Source organism: Bemisia tabaci, chromosome 6, assembly GCF_918797505.1.
Source record: "Bemisia tabaci chromosome 6, PGI_BMITA_v3".
Taxonomy (NCBI): domain Eukaryota; kingdom Metazoa; phylum Arthropoda; class Insecta; order Hemiptera; family Aleyrodidae; genus Bemisia; species Bemisia tabaci.
The window spans coordinates 51,863,639-51,880,379 of record NC_092798.1 but is presented as its reverse complement, the minus strand read 5'-3'; the positions used below and the strand labels follow the sequence as shown (position 1 = coordinate 51,880,379).

The window sequence follows — 16,741 nt, the reverse complement described above, 5'->3', positions numbered from 1 at the left end:
TAAATTAAGAGTCTTGGTTCTTGATTTAAGCTGGATTCTGATTGAATCAAGAGGACTTTTTCTTGTCGATATTTTTAAGAGTCTGGACTCTAGATCCACTGTGTTTTTTTCCCCGTGAATCCGGTTTTTGTCAAAAGAAACTTGGCAACGTCTGAAGGCGCATACGGCGTTCTTCCTTAGCACGACAGCATTAGACACTAAGACTTGGATTTAATGTGCTATTGTCATGTTGCCTGGATTGTGCTTTGTGAAATCCTCGCGGACCCGAGCGTCCGATGCGTCTCAATCAAGATGATCAGGATGCATTTCCCCGAAAGGGCAATTGCGCCGACACGAATGCTCGAATGCACGATGCGATGAGGCCTCGATGATGAGATGCTCTCACCTATAGCCATTCATCTCATCCTCATCTCGTACGCAGCATCCTGGGCTCCCGCGTCGCCAGATCGTCATAGACGTCGACCGTCATCTCGTCGCTTCTCTGACGTAGCGGCGTACAACGATTTCCGCATGAGCCGCGAAAAGAATTGATTTGTATGTAAAATAAAGCTCACGTGGAAATTGAGATGTGTCCTTTCGTCGGAGAAGCGACGATTTGACGCTTGATAATGTCTTGATTCATCGATCCTTTGATGGAGGGACGTAAGCTCGTTTCAAGGTTGGAAAATTGATCGAGGAATTCGGTTTTTTATAGAAATATGACCGGCAATGGCCTGATCATTGCAATTGATCGACGAAGTTAAAGATGAAGAAGACTAAGAAAAAATGTAGCGATCCTATTGATTGACACGGCCGATTATTGAAGACTGCGGTCCGCTGTCGAAGACAGGGAAAAAGTAGGATTCTCCAGGGAATGACAAATGAACGTATTTCTACCAAACGGAACTATGTGCATTAAGACATGAGCCCTGAGACCCACAAGAATATGTGCATAACAGGGCTCACGCCATAATGCACGTAGTTCCAGTTGATAGAAATACGTCCAATTAATAATAAGGGTACTTGGATTTACCGGTTCATTCATCTTGCACTTTGCACCACTTTCCTTGTTTGGTGATTCGACGGAGTCCATGTTTCGTGTCAGAGCGACGTGCGATTCATCGCATCGATTCGGTCCATAATTTCAGTGACTTGTCATTTTTTTCAAATTTTTGAGATCGCAATTCTGGTGTCAGGATATTGAAGAATTCACTCACTAATTTTGACAAACAAATTCAACGTAATATGGGTGTGGTTTTTTTAGAGGAAAAATATCGCATTCGACTGCAGTTTCGATATTAGTATCGAATGCTATATTTTTCCTCTAAAAAAACCACGCCTTTGTTAAGTTGAATTTGTTTGTCAAAATTGGTAAATGAATTCTTTAGTCTCCTGACAACAGAATTGCGATATCAAAATCCCCCAAAAATTACAAGTAGCTGAGAAAATGGAACTAATCGATGCGATTTATCGCGTGTCGTTCTGATACAAAATATCGAGTCCATCGAACCACCTTAATGGAATTTTCACTAAAATTGAAAGTTACGCGAAGCCCCTCTTTGATGGCTTCTGTTACAAAAATGAACATGTTTTGTCCCAAATCAATGTCAGATCCTTAAAATATAACTCTTGAGGAACACTTTTGCCCCTTAAAAAATGCGATTTGCCCGAATCGCCCATGACCGACCTATACCAATGAATCGATCCATCGTGCGCCGCTCCGTGTTTTAACTTCGTTGTGTTTAGGAAGAACACCGTATGTCCGCTCGGTAGCTGCCAAATATTGCAAATACCTACGTAAACGTAGGGCCCTTGGGCCCTCAGTGCGGGCGGGCCCAAGGGTCTAGGGGGCCCCGTCACCTGCTGGAAATTGGAACCTCGAAAAGTCAGTGGATTATGTTTAGGAACCGTAACATTTTTTTCTTCCAGCCAGAACATTGAATTTTTATATTTTAAAGAGACACCGCGTTTAAAGTATTCCGTGAAAATCAAGTTTTTTTTAGAAATATCACCAAAGCATCTATATTATACAGCCACAAGCAAAATCTTGGAAGCACTATTTCTGACGAACTGCCGGACCGATAAGGATGATCTTTACATGTATGTCATCTGTAGTAGATGTAGATGTGCGAAAAATTATGAAACCCCCGAACTTTTAATGTTGTAGAGCTTTTAAAGCTCATGTCACTTAAGTCCAATGTTAATAGCGAGAGAGATATGTCGTTTCCGCTAGAAACGTCAAGGTGTGGGATTCTACCTGAGTGACTCGAATAAACAATAAACAATGGAAAAGCTCGTGAAGGGCTCCTCATTCGAAGAGTTGAGGAACGGTACATCGCTCAGGGTTCAAGGCTCAAGGTCCAAGGTATAAGGTTAACTCAATTTTTCCGGCTTCGATCTGTGGCATTGGTCAGTTTACTTGATTGCTGAATTTCTATTAATATTTACAGCAGATAAACAGCGGATACAAAGTGAGAAGGCAGGCGCTGCGTCGCGTCGGGACGGGCCAAATATTATTAACTCTTAACGGTCGAAATCCGATTTTTTTTTTTTTTTTTTTTTTTTTTTTTTTTTTTTTTTAATTAAGTATTTAAAATAACATAATAAATGGACATTTCTCCAGTAAGTGGACTGTGAAATTATGTACATCCAGCTATTCTTCATCATTTACAAATCTGAGTGTTTCGCGTCAAAAAATTTTGAAATCTATGCAGCTCGAACACAAAATGGTGTATTAAAATGGAAGAACATTTTTGCCTATACATATGCGTATAGGGCCCGTGAAGCGGGCCTAAGGGCGCAAGGCGCCCTCCCGGGGGTTGATCCGCGTAGTGGTCAGGGGGCAGGGTCCCCTAGTAGTGTATAATCTTCGAAAAATACACTAAAAACCTTGCAAATTCTGGGAATTTAGTAATATAAATCCCTGGTGATTCTGCAGAGCTTGAAATTACAGAAAACTTGTAACGCTGCCTGAGACATTCCTACGTTTTCCAACCTGCATCTCTTGTAATGTCCCCCTCTCAGTTAGACACGTTTTAATAACTTGTCCTACCCGCCAACAATTAAGATCCAAACTTTTTCTTCCACTTTCTGATCTCAATACCATACTTTCAAAGTTTTTTTCATGAAACCCCTCTCTTTTAAACGAGGTAATCTTCAAATTTAGTGTATTCTTTCCTTGTCCTCTCTTTTAATTTTGTGACCCCTACTTTTTAAATTTTTTAAATTCTGTACTACAATATTTTGATCTTTCCTCTAAGATGTTAATGACCAGATATTAAAAGCACTTTTAATAATGTCCCCCTCTCAGTTAGACACGTTTTAATAACTTGTCCTACCCGCCAACAATTAAGATCCAAACTTTTTCTTCCACTTTCTGATCTCAATACCATACTTTCAAAGTTTTTTCATGAAACCCCTCTCTTTTAAACGAGGTAATCTTCAAATTTAGTGTATTCTTTCCTTGTCCTCTCTTTTAATTTTGCGACCCCTACTTTTTAAATTTTTTAAATTCCGTACTACAATATTTTGATCTTTCCTCCAAGATGTTAATGACCCAGATATTAAAAGCACTTTTAAATAAACGTATCTATCAACCAACCATTCCTAAGTTTTCATGAGGAATTTGCCTTCTAAAAGAGTATACATAGAGATTGAGAATGAAAACAATTCCAAATCAGCAAATACCATGAAACCTCATCCTCCAGAATTTCCGAAGAAAAGCGTTTGCACATTTACCAGAAAATTTGCGTTTCATCAGTAAAAATCCGGCATCGTGCGAATGACCCTACGACGTGTCTCTCCAGCGCGGCTGTTTTCATCCCCCCCCTTCCCCGGGGGTCGCCTTTCCTCGTCACCGGAGACACCCCAATCAGCCCTCAACTTGTGAATCGCCCATTCGTCAGCTCATCCAAAAATTACGCGCGTCTCAATCGCTTGGTATTTTGTCCGAGCGCTCTCGGAATTACGAAATATGATGAGAAATCCACCCCCTCCCCCTGCCCCACCCCCGGATGCATTTTTCCGTTCCGACGCCTCACAGTGTAATATTCGCGTTTCCGCGATGGGGTACGGATGATGAGACAGTCGCGCAAGGGCGGTGGAGGGGGAGGGGAGGATTCCCGCGAATCCGCGATATAAGATTTTCCGCCCGGAGGGTCGGGATAGGAGGCGCTATTGTAATATCGTTGCGTGCGTTGAGGGTTGCAGGCGCGACGGTTGAAGGCGCGATCTCCTCGCGGATGCTGATTATGTCTGCGCTGCAAATATTTGATGAGCGAAACCGTGCGGGTAATATCCTTAAACGACGCCGTGAAAATCACTTCGGAGTCTCTTAAGCCGGTGTAGCCGGCAAGACACATGTCCTGAATTGCCCGGAGTTAGGAGGTCTTGCCCTGAAAAAAGGGACTTGGTCTTTCGGGACGCTTCCTGAATACTGATGGAGGAATGATGTAAAAAAAATGTGTCCGTATTTTTCGGAAGGGCGGTGCAGCAGGTTAGTGTAGTATGACTGAGATGAGAATCGTTTTCATCAAACGTGTGAGCGATGTAATAGTTTAGAACTCTGAACATATGTCAGTTAGGAAAACTGTAAGAACGGGAATACACAATATGGGGAGGAAGCAGATGAACAGAAGAAAGGAAGAGAAAGTAGAGGGAGAAAGGAAATAAGATAAAGAAGAAAAAGGAAAAGAGGAAACACATTGGATCTAGAGTCCAGACCCTTAAAAACATCGACAAGAAAAAGTACCCTTGATTCAATCAGAATCTAGCTTAAATCAAGAACCAAGCCTCTTAATTTAAGCGGATTTTGTTATGATTCAAGCAAAAATCCGATTGAATCAAGAGTATTTTTTCTTGTCAATGTTTTCAGGAGTCTGGACTCTAGATCCAATGTGTTTTTTCCCAGTGAATTGTATGTACAGTAATAAAATCTACAAGATTACACTCCTTTAAAATTAAGAATTTTTTGGTGGGAAGCAAAAATTATTTGGTAATCTAGGAGATTTTTTAGAAAATTATAAAGAAGCAACATTTTTACAACATTGTAAACCCTCCGGTTCCTTTTTGGGATCCACTTGTGGCTCTACTCAAAATGGTCAATGCAGACATGACTAACATGCCTCGTCCATCCAACTAGTTTCCATAAATTTTCCTTGGATAGCATGAATCAACTTAAAATCCGCAACGTCGCAAAGGTAGATACGTGCTTTCCGCTTTGCGCGAGGCTTAGACACGGATAATCTCTTAGACGCGGGCGAGAGCACGGCGCGGATCAAGATGCCGGGCTTTCAATAGGAGAGCGAGTGTGTTACAGGTTGCCTACCTCGCCCCCAATTAATTTATGGCCGCGATAAAGCGCTCTATTAATCAGCAATGCACACCGCGGTCGCCGTACATCATGGCCGTGCTTCACACTCTCAGATTTCGAGATGCATTCCGCCACCCTCATCACAACCGCGCATCCCCCACCCGAACCCCCATGCACATGAGTGGTTTCAGCCTTCGCTGATTCACGGGTGCAGTGTGCGCCGCCATACGTCTCCTGACCCGCCGCCTGCTACGGCAGAGAGCGATACGTCGATTCGTGAGTGAGCCCCCAAATGTGTAAGGGCTGGTGTTGATCGTGGCGCACGTTCGGGGTGGAGTTGATGTTTTGTTCTGGGGAAGGGCAGCGCGCCGGCTCCGCTAATAAAATATTTCGCTCCATTAGCCGCTGGCTCTAATTCGTCTCTCTCGAGATATACGGCTGGCGATTCGAGGTGCAGCTCAAAATACGGGGGCTGTCGGTCCGGTCCGGTCCGGTCGGTTCTTTTCCGAAGCCCCCTGGCGGGACCCTTTTAAATTTGAACGGATTCGATGAAAATGGGGCCTTTATAATGATTTTAGGGTTGAGAATAAATGTTCATCATTTGCATTGGGTCACTAAATCTTGTTTTTTTTCATTTGGTATTCTGAAAGTACACAAACTGATTGCGGTGGACGCACGAGTCGTATAAGACGGTATGTTGCAGTTTGTTAGCCAATGCGCGTTAAATTAAGCATAAAGCTGATATCTCTTTGAGGAAAAGTTGTGCTTGTGTGTTAGCTTTCTCTATAGTGAGATGTCAGCTTTATGCTGAATTTAACGCACGTTCGCTAAAAAAACTCTAACATACCGTCTTATTTTGAAAGTTCTAAATGAGTAGATTACGTGGTGATTATTGCGAGTTTTTGGAGCCAAAAACTCGTACAAGCCCGATTTTCAAATTCAAGGACTTGAAGGAATTTCAAACGCGGCAAAATGGCGGGAAAATGATTGAAATGAAGTAATGCGGCAGGAAAATAGCTATCTCCACTCATTTTCCACTGATTTTTGTTGAAAGAAAACGTATTTTAATGTGGAACCGTTGCTTGATAAGTGCATTTAGAACTGAACATTTCTCAGTTTTTCAGTTGTTTTTCCGCGTTTTTATTGCGCGCATCTTGTTCTATGAGTCGTTAATTTTCAGAAAAATGTATTCGCAAGTCAAAATTCGTTCTTGGTTCAGTGAACCATTTGGAACCACTGTTCCTGGCTCTTCCAAAAAATCACTTTTTTTGCATGCGACAACCAATGGATCATGTGACACCCCGAAAATTAGGCTAAAATAGTTGCTCCCTATTGTCCAATTTCTGTTCGATTCTTCTTAATTCTATGTACGTTTTTTGTGTTGCAGGTAAGCAAATCACATTGACTCAAGTATTTCAAGCGCAGTGTATAGTAAGTTTTCCACATAATTTTACGTGATGCTTAAATACCTCTGACCTCTGGTTTAGTCTTTCTTGAATTTGGGTTTGATGCTGTTTCTGCGGTAATTATGTACTGAAGCCGTACATTGAGAAAAATGACCCGTTGGACCTACAGGAATTTCCTTTTAATATGCTGCGACGGGATTTCTTGTTGAGACAACCAAAGATCTCCTTGTTCAAACAGGATTCCCTCTCAAAGAGACGTCAGGTTGCTTAAAAGAGATTTCCGGTAGATTCCATGATGATTTCTGCCACGGCGCATTAATCAGGAACGTTTTTTGCCAGTAGACAAAAATAAAAATGGCGTACCTTGAAACCCTGATTCTGAAGCAGACTTAGATTTGGTTAAATTTTATCTTGGTAAGAATGTAATGTATGATGATTGAAAATAAAGTTCTAAAATCCAAGTTTATTTAACTTGGATTCGAAGCTGAGTTTGGTGATACGGCATTGAAAGTGTTTAAATTTTATTTTTTAGCTGTAGACCATTCCTACGATGTGCTAAAAACGTATATTTCGACTAGATATGTCGCCAAAGCCGCTCCAATCTAAAACTACATAAGATGAGAAAAGCTCGAATTGTAAGGTTTAATTTTGACTTTATTTTCATAAATCCCCGGTTATTCCGGAAAAGAGACAGTTTTTCAGAGGCTTTTTTCAAATAGACCACCGCCGGCACAATTTAGATGACAGCCCATGGCGGGAAGCTAATTTTTTTGGGAAGGAACGAGCCAGGTTTTACTCAACACGTGGTAAGGTTTAAGGAGGATTTTTCTCAGGGTCGAAGTTGTCTCAAAGTTTCCGAGTATTCTCAACACGTTCGCGCCCAAAAATATAACTCGCACACGGCGATAAGCAACTCGCCACGCTGCGCGGGGACTTACCTTCTCATAAAGTTAGATCATGGTCAATATGAGGCTGAAACCCTCGCACACGCACAGTGGCTTTTGAGACACAAAATAAATGCGGGTTTTGATCTCTCCCTAAAAGAAAATCCCAAGACATGGAAAATGCCGCGCCTACCACTTTTCCATGCGTGCACGAAAAAAATGGATGGCTCATTTAACAATTGTGTCATTTAACAATATGTCCAACATGTTTCAAATGCACACTTTACAATAGTAGAAAGCTAATTTAACCACATGGAGTAGTTAAATTAGCTCTCATCATTTATACATTTTAAACTTGTATACCTTGAGCATTATATTTCTCATCGTCCTTATTTAAAGTAACACAAAGTAACTGTCCTGTTATTATATTCAAATAATTTTACCAACTGAATTTCTGTTTGACGTTTGTTCAGGTTATAGGACATTTTGCCAACGATTTTTTGTTCGCGCACCTATTTTTTCCAGTAATTTACGTCCACGCGTTTTTTCGGCACGGGAGTTTTGGTCCACGTGCCAGTTGAGACCCAAAGTTAATGGACCACTAGACAAGGTACTAGTTTCAGCATTCTGATACATGTTTCTTAACCAGAATTTTACGTAAAATACGATTCGCGCAACGAAAATTACTGAAACAAACTCCTAATGGAGATATTAACATTTTTAATTCAAATTGGTTACGAGGAATTTGAACTGCCCGCTCATAAGAAACTCAAAGCTCTGCGTGAGTCAAATCGCGCACTACAACGGTTTCGGCAATCTTCTCAGTCGAGCAATGTTCATTTCCCACCATGTGTTTTTCAAACTATAAGTAATTTGCTATATCTGAGCCAAAGCGTCAAGATTGAGGTTGCCAGTTTTTTTTTTTATCGCAGAGACGTTCATGATAACGTTTAGGGCGCGATGTGAATCACGTAGAGCATTGAGTTTTCATGAGCGGGTGGTTTCAATTCACGCACCAAGAATCATTAAATATCTTTGGAAGGAGTTAATTTCGGTAATTTTCGTTGTGCGCATCGTGTTTTACGTAAAATTTTGGTGGAGAAACATGTATCAGAATGCTGAAATTCATACCTTGTCTAGTGGTCCATTGGCCACAAACGACAATTGCTCACGACGTTTTTGGATGAAAATGTACAATGTCTTGGAAGAATGAGGGTTTGCTTGTTTTTTTGTTTTGTCTGTTTGGTCCAACGGAGAATAATATACAGTTGAGAGTTTTGGTAAACATGGGGGAGCGTCAATTCCATGAGACAAAATTCACTAAAACTCTCTACACCTCTTTGGTGTAACAGGACTTAATTATCTTTCAAGAAATTCCCACCTTGTTATACCTGAACCGGATAAACCGCTATATATTTGCCTCAGCTAAAGGCTCTTAGATTTTTCCTGTGTACGATAAGTACCTTGAAATATTTTGCGAGGAAAGATCTGTACTTTTAAAGGATGCCTGTCATTCTTGATACGTTTAATTCCGTATCATACTGTGCAACACCTCTGTTGTGAAGTAGTTGCTTCAGGCGCCGCCGCGCCGATTCATCGCGAAACGCGCATTGGCGCCTACAAACCCAAGTGGATACTTCAAGCATTGTGCAATGCGTGAAGTATCCACTTAGGTTTGTAGGCGCCAGTGAGCCTCTCGCGCTGGCAGCACGCCGCTCCGCTTTGTTAGGCTTTAATATTTATACTCGCATAGTCAGCGTTTTTTAACTCATGATTTTGAAATGTTTGCACACTTTACATTGATTATTCTCATTTAAATTGATGGCAAAAAATATGTATCAATTTATCAAAGGAGAATAATAATGTAATGTGCATTTTTGAAATATTGGTGGTTCCGTGTCAAATTTAATGATTTCCAAAGCACTTTAATTTTTTCTTTTACATTTTGTGCTTTTATTGTGCTGCAGCGAGGTAAGCGCGCAACCAAACGCTCAAAATTTGACGTACTTGACTCTAAAAGATCGATGTACAGATGGGTTAAAACTAAAGATTGCGTGCTTCTTGGTTTTTTCCCTCTTTTGTTCATTTTTGCAGTTTCTGTCGGCACAACTGCGGCTCATTGAGATTAATGTCGCTTGGAAAAGGTTAAAAAAAACCAAACGAAAAAAACATTTAGAAAATGAGCAACCATAACAACACCTCCTTCGCTCTCAATTTCTCATTTCTTTATTGTCAATATAATTTTACATACCGACTAAAATATAACGTTTGGACCAAGCCACTGTTGCTTATTTTACGTGTGAGTGTGATCTACTAGACAAAAAATATGCGCGGAAAAAAAATCGTTGACAAAATGTCCTGAAACCTTTGTTCAAGATGGATTTTTTTCTCTGTCTTTTTTTGCAAATAATTTAATTCATCCTAAACCGTTGTTTTCGTCATTCTATTTGAGAGCATTAATTGTCAACGTATATTTGCATGGTGGCGTTATCGATTCAAAGTTCTTATCATCGAAGGAGACAATTTTAATGATAACATCGAGAGAGGAGTAACTTAAAAAGTGTTCAATATCAGAAATAAATAATTCAAAATCAACTTTTACTGACTAGATTTAAGAGGCGGAGGAGTTAACGGTGAGGAATTCCCTCATTTCATTTTGAGTAATTCCTTGCGGTGGTAGGAATTTCCAATTCAGTCCTATAATTCCTAAACTTTTACACCCTCCGTGAATTGAACCGGCAGTGGCCCCATTATTACGATGAAAATTATCCTCTGGCAGCACACATGTCAACGGTTCTTTAGGAGGACTAATTACATGAGTAATTCGCGAGTTGCGATGGGTCTGTTGCACATGAAAGATCTGGATAAATGGACTCATTTTGCAATTTGGAATTACAATTTACGGCTCATCTCTAAAAACACTTATGTGCATAGGGAAACTGATGGTACTCACATTGTTTCTAAACTGAGCCAGAAATTAAAGTTCCTACCTGCAAAATGCAGTCTAAATGAATATACTTTTCAGAGGTGTTATCACACAAAAAGCATTATACATGGAATGGTCAGAAATACCATGACATACGGTTTGGTTCGATTTAACACAAAATTCTGCTGAGCAACCAAGTCCTTTGGGTTGATCTGACACAAGAAAAAAGTAACTCAAAGTGACACAGAATAACACCAAAGACGGCAATTTTGAACCTTTGTAGCGCAAAGAAGTAAATAATTGACAACAAAAATCACGGAAATTGTGAAGTGGATCTCAGACTTATGTAACGTGTTTGTCGTATGATACCTCAAGTCCATGAATGTATTTGTATCTCTCATGTGCAAGAGATCCATTGCTATCAATTTGATTATCCGAAAGAGGTCCGGCCGGATGGATAAGCGGGGTTTCACCGCTCTTCAATCAAGCGTCCCCCATCGAAGGCGGAAGACAGAAGCGAAATGAAAGGAGCCTCAATTTCTGATCCCTCAAACATTCTTCAAAGACTCCAAGACGAAGAACTTTCAAAGCTCCTGGCACCCGCATCCCAGCCCCCGGGGGATGGGCAGGGGGAGGGGTGGGGGACTGTCGGCTCGATCACTCCATTATTTGGGAATGATTAAATAGAATAGAACGATTTGAGGAGGAAAGTCATTAGACTAATGACATTTAAGCGTAATCCCAGTGAACGTCTACGACTTTGAAACCGATACACCCCTCTGCCGTTCTGAGGTAAAACGCCGTATCAACATGCACGCGTTGCCAAATTTCTGTCGATAAATTATCAAATTACTTAACATTCTATGCATATTTTTCCTTTGTATTATCAGAGATTTTTATGCGCAATATAATCTGAAATATCTGTACATTCCGTGGAAGAATGTTTTTAATTTGTTCAATAATTGATGTTTTATTTTACGCAATTTGGCAACACTTAAATGTTCATATGATGTTCTTACTTAGTTCGGCAGCACTGACGTTTCCTTAGAATCTCGCCCCAAACCGAGGCTTTTATTTAAGGTAGCCCGTCCATTTTTTACTCGGTTCGAATTCCAGCCTTTTCATCGCTTCGATAATGCTACCGGATGTTTTCGACTAAGCCCCCCATGCCACGGTGTCCTATTCGATGAAAGGGCGTACGTCCATTTCACGCGGAGTTTTTAAAGCATGGAGGAATGTGGACGACGCATCTCATTTTTTAGTATAGTTACGTCCTTTCTGCGGTCGACAGAGCGAATGAAACGCAAGTTGTTTAACTTAAAGTTCTGGTTGTGTCTGTTTCTCGTTGGAGCCCGTTTGGATCGACATCGAGCGTTTTCTTGCATGGCCTTTGATCCTCCAATCAAACTTTCAGGAGGATTCGAAAAGACCCGTATCTCGAAAACGTGGAAGCACGTAACTTGATTGTTGCTCTCAAAATTCTCGCAACATTTTGTCTATTTCCCTTAGAAATGATGACCTTGGTTCCTTTGTTTGTGACTGCTCGCGGGAAAAAATGTGTTGATAGTTCAGTTGATTCCAGATAACCTTGAGTTTGGAATTCTACTATGCACTGAAAAAAAATTGGTAGAATTTATCATTCCTTCATGCTGTATTTCACACAGCGTCAATTCAGAGTCAAATTTGCCAGAAAAAAGGTAAACGTTACTATATACTGGTACAGGTAACCATTCCTCTGGCAGAATCGACTTTGAATTCCCGCTGTGTAAAATACAGCATGAAGGAGTAGTAAATTCTACCAATCCTCTTTTTTCAGCGTGGTATAGGTATAATATTACGCCCATATGAAATAAACACTGAAATATCATTATATTATCACATCGTCATCTCACGTTCGGTTTTAGATGTAGACAATAAGACCTCTTGCGTAAGCGAATAGTACGTATGTCACACTTGTTGTATCTTTTCTCCAGCGGCGTGGCGCACTTTACGATCTATCGATTAATCGGCCATTTAAACCTATGGAAAAGTATCGATAAACAGGGTGTTCACAGCGAACACCTCAATAATCGATTATTTACCACAGCTCCAAATGGGGAAATATCGATAGATCGCAAAGCACGCCACGCCACTGCTTTTCTCCTTTTTTCTGAAATGCTTCCGAGCTGTTGACGTTTTTTGGTGACCAACGAGACGCCACAGTCGCGGGTCGAGGGGGAGGGGGAGGGGGGCGGCAAACAAGCTCCTTTTCCCCGGAGTGTTCTAATTTCACGAAGACCAGAGCCGCGGCAATCGTTTGGCGGTTGCAGAAATGATGCGCCCTTGAGCGAATTACTCTCCACCTACCACCCTACTGCCATATCGAACCGGAAAAAAACATCCCCACTTTTCAAAGCAAGAACCACGTATTTTCAACGCAATATACAGCTTAGATACGTGTTTCATACTTCGCCCAGCACAATTTGGCAGTCGCGGTCCCGAGCGACCGCAGCGCTCGTAAAAGCGAACGCCACTCCAATAATTATAAAAGGTTGTTAATCTTAAGAACACCCTACATCCATATCGTGCTCGGAAAAACGTCGCACAAGCCGACGAACGCTGCCAAATTCCGTTTTATCGAACACGAATTTCCAAGAAAAAATTGTGAATATTTTGCCTCCAATTTTTATGAAAGTTTTATTCGCAATTTATCCCTCACTCTCCGAAAACTTAAAGGTGTAGTGTAAAGAATTTACATAAAAAATGAATATTAAGTTGCGGGAAATTTGGCAACTTAGCGTTGTTTATACGGTGCTCCATAGCGCCGGGCCTCGGGGCGCGGCGGCCGGATTGAATCCGCTTCGTTGTAATTGAAACGCGATCCGCACGACCGGCGCGAACTGGTGAGCCCTGGAATCCGCGGTGGGCAGCGGCTTCAGGGCTCAGGCGGCTCTGGCATTTGCGGAGGTTTAGAAAAAAAGGCTGTTCAATTGATTGCATTCATGTGTGGGAGCTTCAAAGTCAGTGACGCTAGACTGCAGTAATTAGACATGAAGCGAGTTCCACCGGAGGCGAGGATGCTCCCGCCGTTTAACCCCTCCCCCTCCCCCTCCCCTCACCCTCGCCCCCCACCCACCTCCACCAACCCTAGTCCAAGGTTACGGACAAGGGTCCCGGTTCGATTCATAACTTTCGCAGTGTACAAATTGGGGTTCAAAAGGGGAACGTTGCCTTGCTTTGAAAGAGCGCTTCGGGTTTTGTCAAGTTTCGTTTGATAAACTTCGAATTTCCGGGAAACTTGTGAATCTCGTTTATTCTAAGATTAAGAGATTTATATTTGGACCGCGTTAAGCAAAAAGGAACCAAGCCCTATCAGCTATTGCCAACTTTTAATTGGGCAATTTTAATGTTTTACATGGTAACGGTTTCGTGCAAATGGGCCTGTTGCAAACTTTTGCTAGAGCAAAAATAAAAGTTGTTTCTTATAGATAATGCCTCAAAAATCACGATGAGCGCATTGGCAAAGTCTGAAATGCACTCATAACTTCACAATCTGCGTAAGAAATTTGCGGTTTTTTGAGCTTCCCGCTTCGAAAACGATACTACGGCACAGGTGAACATTTTGTTAGAGGAGTCGTTCCATCGTCGGCAACACTCATCACGGCCGACGCCAGTCCGCCAAAACACGTGTGATGGGACGAGATAACACCCGAACAGGATTAGACCAGATAACAATGGGCGTGTTTACGTTCATATTTTCCTCACCCGCCTTGATTGACCTTGAACTCTCCTCGAATTACGCGAGGAACTGCGCAAACGTCGGCCATGATGAATATTGCCGACGATGGAGCGGCTCTTCTAACAAAATGATCACCTGTGCCGTAGTATCGTTTTTGAAGCGGGAAGCTCAAAAAAACGCAAATTTCTTACGCAGATTGTGAAGTTATGATTGCATTTCAGACTTTGCCGATGCGCTCATCGTGATTTTTGAGGCATTATCTACAGGATACAACTCTTATTTTTGCTCTAGCAAAAGTTTGCAACAGGCCCATTTTAGTGAATTTTCTGCATGAAACGAAGCAAATTCCTGGAATCCGTACAAAAGTTCTCTTGTCAAACATTGGACTGCCCCATTCGATTGGGCAATAGTCGATGTGGTATGGTTCTTTCCTGCTAAACGCGGTCCATTTGCAATTTGATCCAAAATACCTGCAATGTTAATTGAATCAGTGAGAACGAAAACACACCATCTCGGTACCTAACTCGTAAATGCTCAATTTCCATCAAAGACAGTTAATTTACAAAGGTCATTTTCCAACTTAGACCTTTAAAGTGTCCATAAGTGCTTGTTTTTCGGCAGCAAAAGTATTTTTCTTAAATTAACTTCTTCACATACCGTGCAAGTTTATGTGTGTCTTGATTATTTTCATTTATCTGAGTTGGTGTGTTTTCGTTCTCACTAAATCAATCGATGGAGTCCTCTAGGATCATCGAATTTTGAAAGAGAACAAGAAGGAAATTCACATCGCTGTAGTGGGAGGTGTTTTAACATATCGATGGCCAAAGAGCGGAAATATCTCTGTTCGCAACATTTTAAACTTCTTGTCAAACTTAATTCTTTCTTCGGAAAATTAGCAAACGTAATTTCTTGAAAATTTCCTTCATTTGTCCTCTCTGTTAGCAGAATATTATGTACAGATTTCAAGCTATGAGTTGGGTTGTTTCTGCTCAAAAAAAAAAGTTAGATCGGAAATTTTGAAACCTTGCAGTGGAGGTAAGTGGTTCCACACTTGGGCCATTGATTTGATTCTAAAGCTTAGCAGCGGCTGAAGAAACAGACACAGGACATGCTTAGAGCAACGAAAATTGATTTTTTGTGGAGGTCGGCTGGAATTGCTGGTAGAGATCGGGTTCGTAATCAGATCATGAAAGTCAAAACTGACATCGTATGAGGGACTTGGCGGCTAAGGCGCATAAGTGCACTAAAGTGCAGTCATTAGAAAAATTGAAATATTAATGATTTCAAATAGACACTAGGCATCATGTATACGCTGTGAAAAATTCGCTTCGAAATTCTAGTTCTTAAGCATCAAAAAGTCAGTTTGAACCTTCTTTCTGCCATAAGGGTCCATGTAATTTCGGAACTTAAAACACGTACTTCTCGAAATAGCAAAAACTGCACCAAGCCCCTCGCAAGCCTCGCATGTGCCTCTGTTTTGGGGAATGATGGAATTTTTGAAGGACAGCCCAAAGTATTTAATTTCTGAGGGCTCGAGGCACGCATTGGGGGTTGGGCTGTGTGGTGGCCGGGTAGTACCCCCTCAGTCTCCCCTCGCCCCCTTTTCAACCCCAACGCAGTTTCTATCTTTCCTTCCACGGGACGATCGAAGCACTTTGGAGCTCTCTCAATTTGTCGTTGATTGCGTTTCGAACGGCCGAAGCGGAGTTTTTTAATTCCGGCCGGAATAGGGAATGGGCGTGTGGGAAACTGGTCATTTGAATCTTATCCTAAGCAGCTTGTAGCGTGCGGAGGGGGTCTTTTCATTACACGAGGGCAGATTAGTGCCCACCCCCCTCCCGTCTTCCGGTGCCAACCGCACACTTCACAATCCACCCACCACCGCACCGCTCCACGATTCACCGGCCTCCAGAGATGTGAGCCGAGGTGGTAGCCGTGTCACCATTGCCGGAATCCTCGAGAAATTGGTCGGCTTTCCTGGTCAACAGTGGCGAGGCGCGAATGATCGATTATTTACATTTTCCCATTCGAAGCTATGATAAAGAATCGACTATTAAGGTGTTCGCTGAGAACATCCTATAAATCGAGTCTTTCCCATATGCTCAAATGGAAGATCAATCGGTATGATTGTTTCAGTTTGATGCATTTCGTCGTTCCTGGGACGAAGGAACGTAATTCCATCTCAAGGCTCCAAAATTGACCCGAATAAGTAAAGCTCATACAAAAATTGACCTATGCAATATGTGCTCAAAATTTTATAATTTTTGTATAATGTCAGAACCAAAATCAGAGAAATTTTCAGTCAGGAATGCCCAAGATTCTTCTGGTAAAAGTACAATTTGCGAGGGTAAATTCGGCAACATTGAAATGTAGTTCCGCTTTTTCGCGAGGAAAACAAGGATTATGATATAGAAATCAGCCAACTTTTGATAGTCCGTGTGCATGCAATGCCTGTCATTATTTTAATCCTGATATGGACTGCGTACGCACAAGATTGCCGATTGTGAGCCAGTCAGA

At 41.6% G+C, this 16,741-nt stretch overlaps 1 protein-coding gene across 1 annotated transcript in view; it reads left to right on the top strand.

Moving 5' to 3' along the window:
• The window catches only part of LOC109042038 (uncharacterized), a 503,516-nt gene that overhangs the window by 313,652 nt on the left and 173,123 nt on the right, over positions 1–16,741 (top strand). The window lies entirely within an intron of this gene.